The sequence below is a fragment of the Petromyzon marinus genome, unplaced genomic scaffold (assembly GCF_048934315.1).
Source record: "Petromyzon marinus isolate PM22_M1 ecotype Great Lakes invasive population unplaced genomic scaffold, UKy_Petmar_22M1.pri1.0 PM_Scaffold_133, whole genome shotgun sequence".
Taxonomy (NCBI): Eukaryota; Metazoa; Chordata; class Hyperoartia; order Petromyzontiformes; family Petromyzontidae; genus Petromyzon; species Petromyzon marinus.
The window spans coordinates 210,350-218,665 of NW_027423095.1; positions in this window are offsets into that span (position 1 = coordinate 210,350).

Sequence of the window (8,316 nt, forward strand, 5' to 3'; positions counted from 1 at the left end):
GCACAAGAGGAGCAGCGTGTTGCCCTCCGACAAGGTAAATATCCTGAAGTAGAAGATTAGTGGTGCTCTGGATGTGGCTGTCACGTTTATTTGCAAATGTGATTTATAGCTTTGACCATTACCAGCGTGATGTTAATAGTTGTCCGATTTGTCGTGTCTGCTGTCCAACCTATATTGGTCTTTCACCAATATTCTTCACAGGCCAACGCTTCTGGTGTTTGGCATTGTAGTGTTGCAGGGTAATCTCAGAGAGAAGGTCCATGAGAATAAAATAATAAATTGATAAAATAAAATAACACAATGCTAATTCCTTCGTCAAGGCTCTTTGTTCCTCTCACACAGCTTAAAAGCCGTGATCTGAACGTGGCTCTCTCACTCCAGCGCTGTCCTACCAGACAGTCTCGCTCCCTTCACCTGATGAAGGCCGCTTGTGTTGTGGCCGAAACGTCGTGAGAATATTATTGTGTTATTTTATTTTATCAATGTATTATTTTATTCTCATTCTACGTGACTTTACCGAAAGAACCAAAGAAGATGAATCATTGCAGTCACGAAAGCTTTAAATCGAAATTTAAGGTCCATGAGGTTTGCTTCTTCTGACAAGCAACTTATTTCATGAGACCTCCTTTGCCAGTATTAAATTATGATAATAGGGTTTTCCCCTTTCTGTTTTATTGCCAGAAAGGGGAAAGCCATATTATCATAATCAACTTCTTCTTTTGCGTAGTGTTGTATATGTGGGTGTGTGAAAATTGATGAAAAATAATTAAAATTAAATGAAAGTCGAAATTTGCATAATTAATCCGAAATTATGCTAATTCGTGTAATTATGCATGTAACTATGCTAATTAGAGAGGCAATCGTATTAATTTATACGAGTGGGTGTGGTTGTGTTAATGATAGCCTTTATGATAATCAGGCCCCGCCTCGTTGACGAGGTGGGGTTATCAATCAGGATAACGCAATCAATCGTGTGCAGTTACGCTAGTGTCAATTCGGCCTCGTCTAACTTCATATTATTGATCAGCATAATACAATGATTCTCGCTTTAACACTCCCCGAGTGTTCATATTTTAGGTCCCATGTTCATATCGTTCGCTTTAGTTTAATGAGTGTGGATTGGTGTGTTTATAGTTTAGGTTCCCGAGTTCATATCATATTTTAGGTCCCATGTTCATATCGTTCACTTTAGTTTAATGAGTGTGGATTGGTGTGTTTATAATTTAGGTTCCCGAGTTCATATCTCATCGCAGGATACAGGTTTTATGCAAAAATTTCAGGAAAGAATCACATGACCACTTCTGTATTAATCAATTTATTTTCTAATTAAACCTTAACTATAATATGTATGTGAACTCTCAATCTTGGAACTTCAACACGATATCCACACGGTTTCAAGACAGTATCATCAACGACTTTACGATTTCACTTTGATAACACATGGACCCCGCATAAAGCGATTGCTGTTAGTGAGAGAGAGAGTCAGGACATGCAAATGCTATGCTACACAAAAGCTTATACATTATAATATGAACGATCATTATGCTTGAAATGGTCAGCACATGATCACAGGAGATTGATTAACATGCAACGGTATTCATATAAAAAGACAATCAAACAGTTATTATTTCCAAAGGCATAAATGTAACAACAGATCCACCGGACAGACTATAAGATTACCGAAATGGCTTAGTGTGAGGGTATGCGGCGGAACGTGTTATCTCACGGGAGATTAATTAATTAATTCGTAAATAAGATTGTATGATCAGAAAATCGGTTTAGCACGATTCCTCCCCAGGAGCGTAGCTCTGTGGCGAAGGTGCCAAGGGTTAATTCGTATTGATGGATCGGTTGGTAACTTATGCGATTAGAAGTACAGTCCAAAACAAAATATTAAAGAGGGAAATTATGAATATACTTATAAATGACGGACTGTTATCACACGATCGATGCTTCCACAGCCAGATGGTTCACGGACTTGAGTGTTCGCTTCTGGTTAAGGACCTGTGTATGTTTGAGTGATATGAATTGTTTTGAATAGTCAGTGTTTGGAATTAATTATTTTTTTGTTGCCATACGCTGAAGTTGGCATCGCTTGTAGGAGAAGTAGCCTCGCTCCCTTTAGAGCGGTGAGGTGTGTGGGAGTGCATCATACGTATCGCCGCCCTCCTCCACGCAGCAGCCAGCCTCTGTCCACGGGGGAGAGTTGCTTGATCGCTCTCAGTTCTGCTCAGTGGACACCTCTCTCCACTGCTGGATGAGCTGCGCGATCACGCTCGTGCTGGTTCGCTGACAGCAGTTTCTCTCCGCTGTTGAATGAGCTGCATCGGCACGCTCCCTCTCTCTGGGTGGAGAACTCGAACGTGCTCGTTGCTGGTTTGCTGAAAGCAGGTTTTTCTCCACTGCTGGATGACTCAAGTCGCACGTGCTCTTGCTCTGGTTTGCAGAAGCTCTTGCTTGGTGCGTCGGTCGCTCTGCAGCTGGACTCAATGTAGAATAATCTTTCAGCAATACTCTGTCTTTCAGCTCTTGGAAATCACACTAGGTGACGCCTCACTACCCTGCGAGTCTTGCCAACGTCAGTGGGTAGCGACGGGGCCACTTTGGCTTCTGCTCGCCGCCCCCTGCTCTGCAGCTCGCCGGCTGGCGACCTGTTGCTCTCGTTCCCGATTGGACTGCTCCTGAGCTGACCCACTGGTCGAACTCTCTCCCGTGTCGAACCGCCCCGAGTTCCGACCCCCCTGGTCGAACTCCCCGAGTTCCGACCTCCGAGTCAAACTGTCTCCCGAGAGTCGACCCACTGGTCGAACTCTGGTGAGCCGACCCCCTCCGGTCGAACTGTTCCGAGTTGCTCCTCCGAGTCAAACTGTCTCCCGAGAGTCGACCCCCCGGTCGAACCCTGGTGAGCCGACCCCCCCCCCCCCCCCCCCCGGTCGAAGTGAGGTTTCAATGCTCAGGATCCTCTTTTTATGCCCAAAAATCCCTTCACTTGGATCCTGCCCACAAGGCGGGGTTTCTTTCGATTTTTGCTGTGTCAGGATGTGTCCGTATGTATCTGTGTCCGTACGTGTGTCAGTGTGTGTCCTTGTGCATCACCCACGGTATATTCCGTTGTCATACTCCTACCATAAAACCCACAAGTAAAACAATCAAATGTTATAAATTTTTTCGAAGGCGCCTCTCTGTCTGGGTGCACAACCTGGAGGGAGGGGCTATATTCCCTTCGACTTTCACCGACGCACAAAGAAATGGTTAAACAGTTTTAAGTTAACATTTCATTTCATCAGAGTTCCACAGTTATGATTCTGTATCAATCCAAGGTCTGAGTCAGCTTCTCGTTGTGGTGTTTGACTCGTGTTTCCCCAAGCGTATACACACTCCTACCCCTCGCTGCAGGGATACAAAGACGGCCGGGATTTCCCTTTCTCTCCGACCCTGGGTTTAACATCGCCCTTTGCTTACGTTGCAGTTTTGCTGTGCCCTTGCATTTCTTTTCCTCTCTACTCTTACTTTAACCCTGCTTATTATTTGCGTATGGGTGGAGGCTAGAGCATTTATGTTGACTTAGGAAAACCTGATTGTTATAGGTTTCGGGTCAAGTCGTATAGAAATTATTAAAATATGGAAATACATTTCATATTAAATTAATAGACGGGTGATGGTTACATTGACGTAGCTTGTGGCAGGGTTCAATTGAAGTGGGTGTGAAGATCAATAACTTTAGCCTACCCTGTCGTTAAATTCCGATTTTAAGTTACTTTGATAGTAATGCAGAACCAATTAGCTTTTTTGACTTAACTAGATCTAGGCTAACGCAACCTCCCAGTGACCCTGGCTTTGTGTTTACGTCAGCCCCTTGCAATCCGCTGCGCTCTGCTCTCTATCTGCTCCCTCTGACCCTGGGAGGGCTCTGAACGTCAAAATCGTGTTAGTGGGTCAAGGTAAATATGACCTCCACATGCCATGCTGAGGCCTGGTTTGGTGTTTTTATTCATTATTAAAATTAAAAGAAACAATAGAAATATGTATCTATATGTATTGAAAAATTACTTGTTAATATTAAGATGGGAAGGGGGGCATATACAACAGTAGAAACCCCCCATGATTTCGTGAGAGAGTTGCTTCTGCCGAAATCCACTCTCAGTCTGTTTAGGCTCCACCGTGTGAGCCATTTGGAGCTGTAGCCAGATGCGAGCTCAGTGTTAATGTGCCATTTTATTGAGAGACTGCTACTGTGTGGTGTTATCTCGGTGTGGTCTGGGACTGTTTTGTTGTTTTTTGCTGCCTTGCCCAAGCTTGATAATAAATTCCTTTTTTATATTTAGTGACTTGCTAACCATTTTCTTTATTTTTCACTCCTATCATTTCATTTGTATTTTTTGCTGTTGTACCTTGCTGACCTCCCCATTCTGGACCATCTGTGAAAATGAGCTTCATAGCTCATCGAATTCCTCCAGTCTAAATAAAGATTCTCATGTATGTATGTTGAACTGCTTTCGCACCATATTCTTGGTTCTTTCGGTAAAGTCACGTAGAAGGGAAATAATAAAATAATAAAAATAAAACACTCAAATTCTCACGACGTTTCGCACCGTACATAGCCAACTGCGCTAGTCAGAGGTGCGGGGGAAGTACAAGAAACTGAACACAAAAAGCACTTCTAAAGAAATTAGTTTTCAGTCTAGATGTAAAAGTGCGTAGCTCCAGTGGCTTCCTAATATCGGAAAGGAAGAGCGTTCCAGATGGCCGCAGAAGCGCATCTGAAAGTGCACAGTGAAAAATCGAGCCAAAAGTTTGATGGTTAGCTAAACGGTCCCTGTGAGTGTTCCCTGCTGCAACGACACTGAGAACAAGGAACACAAATCGTACGTAAGCATACACAGTCCTGCGGATGGCAATTTTCCTCAGCTAAATGCCGATGTCGAGGTCTTCCAGCCACGGGAGCTCTTGAGGAGAGAGTTAATGTAGTTTTGCTTTTCTTCCATTGGTGGAGTGCAGACTACAGCGGTTTACTTTGTGGAGACTTGAGGCAGCCAGGCGTGGTGCTGGCTGCATCGCCGCCTTGTTGCGCCTTGCCGTCCTTCGTAGGTGTGCCAACAGCGCTTGCTCCAGTGGCACGCGTCGGCTAGACGGGGTCAATCGTTGCCCGTCTCTGTGCCAACCTCTCGCGTGCCATTGGAGGCTGGGCGACCTGTGCCAGGCTGCCTGGTCCGAGGATGGCGTGGTCTACGACGCCACGATCAAGTCGGTGGACGCCAGCCCCGGCACGTGAGTCGTGGTCTTCACGGGCTACGGCAACGAGGATGAGCTGAAGCTCGCCGATCTTCTGCCGCCAGCGGCGGAGTCTGCCGCCGGCGCCGGCGGGGAGAGCGACGCGGCCGCGAGCTTCGACGCCGACGCGGCGTCCCAGGCCGGCAAGGTGAGCCGGGGCGGCGGGGCTGTGATGGATTCGGATGAATGGATTCGTTGAGAGTTGAGCTGCCTTTCCTGCTCAAAACATTCAATGGGGCAAATGTTCATTTGCTCTGAGCCAGTGGTGCAAAAACCCGACCCCCTCCCCCAAGGCTTAAACTTGTAACTTTTCAAGACCGGTCCTGGGACCACATTGACCATCTTGCACAAACCAAAATGGCAATGTATGGTCAAACAACTCCCCCCCCCATGACCCAATACGGCATGGTGAGACCTTCATCTGTCAAGAGGGTTTCATGAAGGGCTGTAAATTATAGCATAAATCATTCATTGCGGTGGAAAGGAAGTTTTTGATACATTTGTGAAGAAAAGCAGCCTAACCCCTAAACGTTGGCAGCTACGTGGCTCTCGCCAGGACGTGGACCCAGCCCGATGTTTTATTTGGCCGTGTTACCGAGGGTGGAGGTGAGGAGGTGCCCTTCTGTTGGAGCGTAACAATACGAGTAGGTTGATTGGCAAGACGAAGATTTTTTTCTGCGTGGGGAATTAAAGCTGTGGAGCGTCGTTGAACCAAATGCGTTGCATTTGAAGAGAAGTAAAAACATGAAGAAAACCCGTTTCTTGAAGGCAATTTTGATCGATTTTTAAGTCAGATGAAAAACTCGTCTGCCACATTATTTAGAATTCTAGAAGATCTTTGTCTTTTATGTGTGCCAATGGAAGTACAGTGGTGGTGCGGTTGAGTGCACTACGCCCCGAACCCGGCGAATTGAGTTCGACCAATAACAGTGGCTAATATTTAATCTTTTCCTGTGCCTCCCCTAGGTTGTCTCAGCCTTAAATAGTCACCTGGTGCTGTGTGTAAATATCCACATTTGAGGAAACAAGGGCAGCCAAGCATCGCATGCCGTGCCGGCATTAATAGATGCTCTCAAACAGCATTTGCCCCAACAGTCTGTTAAAGGCTATGCGGGGGATCTCTGTCATTGTGGAAGTACATGCTGTGCCAACAATGCAGTGCGTCGTTTCAAGGCCCATATGTAATGTTATGTAAATACAGATATTACCTCTTTAGAACGAACCACTAGCGAACCTGGAATGAAAACTTAAACTGGACCTTGAGGAAACACGTGACAGCGTCAATGTGTCGCTGTGTATATCTAATGGTTTATTTGAACAGGCATCCTAAACAAATACTAAATTAAAACATAACGTACAGGCAGGTACATGTGTACATTATTCATAGAATACAAAAGAAAAACCCATCAATGATTGGATGTTTGGCAGCGAGCACGATCGTTATATATGTAGGGTGGCTAAGGTAACCCGGACGCTGTGTGGAAGTATGCGAATCGACACGAGAATTAACGCCACTGCAGCTATGCTCGTAATAAATGGGGTGTCGTTATGAGCACGGTCCGTTATACGAGGTCAAGCCGTAGTCATTTAAGGAATGCAGAATCGCGCGAAAGCGTCTCTCCGATGTGCGTTCCCGTGTGTGCGCCGACGCCGCAGGAGAGTGCCCCCTCCGCCGACGACTACGACATGCCAGGCAGATCCAAGGGTGGGCACGGAGCATGGAAGAAGGGTCACAAGCAGAAGCAGAGCGTCCCACCGTGGGCCTACCCGTCGCCACCCTTGTCCCATCCTCCCCCCTTCCCTGGCTTTCCACCTTACGTGAGCACATTCGCCTGGTGGGACACTTGAGCGTTGCCGTGTGTGTCATACGAATGAGCGAGTGTTGTTAGGCGAGGAATTAAAAGCGATTGTTACATGCCGACTAGAGCGGTTAATCGATCGGCAGGTCGCACATCTTGGGGGAAAGCGTGTGAAAGAGTAGGCCAAATACCCCCTAAAGCGGCTCTCAGTGTTACCACGTGATACATTACTCACAATACCCCCACAGTGTTACCACGTGATACATTACTCACAATACCACCACAGTGTTACCACGTGACTAGACTCAAGGTAACGAAAACAAATCGGATTAATTTATTTTCACGTAACTTTATTTTGAGTTGTATTCCCCATACAGTATATTTTTTACAGTGTTATAGGCAAATGTACAATTATTGTTATTTTTATGCCTAACAATGCTTCCCTTTTTTGTTTAACCATAACACATTTTATAACACTTACAGGTATGTGCATTTAAATACAGTAAATTATCTCGTCCCGACTTACGAACCATTCTACTTATGAAGGGTCTTCAGGAACAGAACCCATTAGTAAGTCAGCCACTTGTGTGTGTGTCCATGTGTGTGTCCATGTGTGTGTGAGCGATAGTGTAGCTGTTAGCGTGCTGCGCTATGATCCTGGCGACCCGGGTTCAATTCCCGCTCGCGGCCAACAGTGACGATTATCTGAGCCGGTCCCGGGCCTCCCCTAGGTCGACTCACCCTCAAATGAGTACCTGGTGCGGTGTAAACATCGCTACTGGGGAGACAAAGGCAGTCGGGCATGGTGCTGGCCACCCACCCACTCGTGTACCGTTCCGGCCTTATTAGGTGCTCGCTAACAGCACTTGACCCTACAGTCTTTGTGTGAGGAGCGGTCGTGTAGGTTATACGTCCTTGCTAACAGCCCTTGTCCAAACAGTCTGTGAAGGCTATGCGGGGGTTCTTTGTCTTTTGCCTTTGTGTGTGATGTTTTAATTCTGGCTTTTTAACTTTTAAAATGAAAGAGTTGAATGAAAGAGGTTTCTGAGCCATAAAAATGAAAGTTTATTCGTCTTGGCAATGGCATTAGTGGCGGCGGTGTTGGCGTCGTGGTGATGGCGTTGTTGGTGTTGGCGTTCGCGGCGTTGGGAGTGTCCGTGACATTGGTGGAGGTGCTGACGTTGACGGCTGCGGCGCGAATCAGCTTCTCGTTCTCGTGACGCAGCCGTTGATTCTCTTTCTCTAC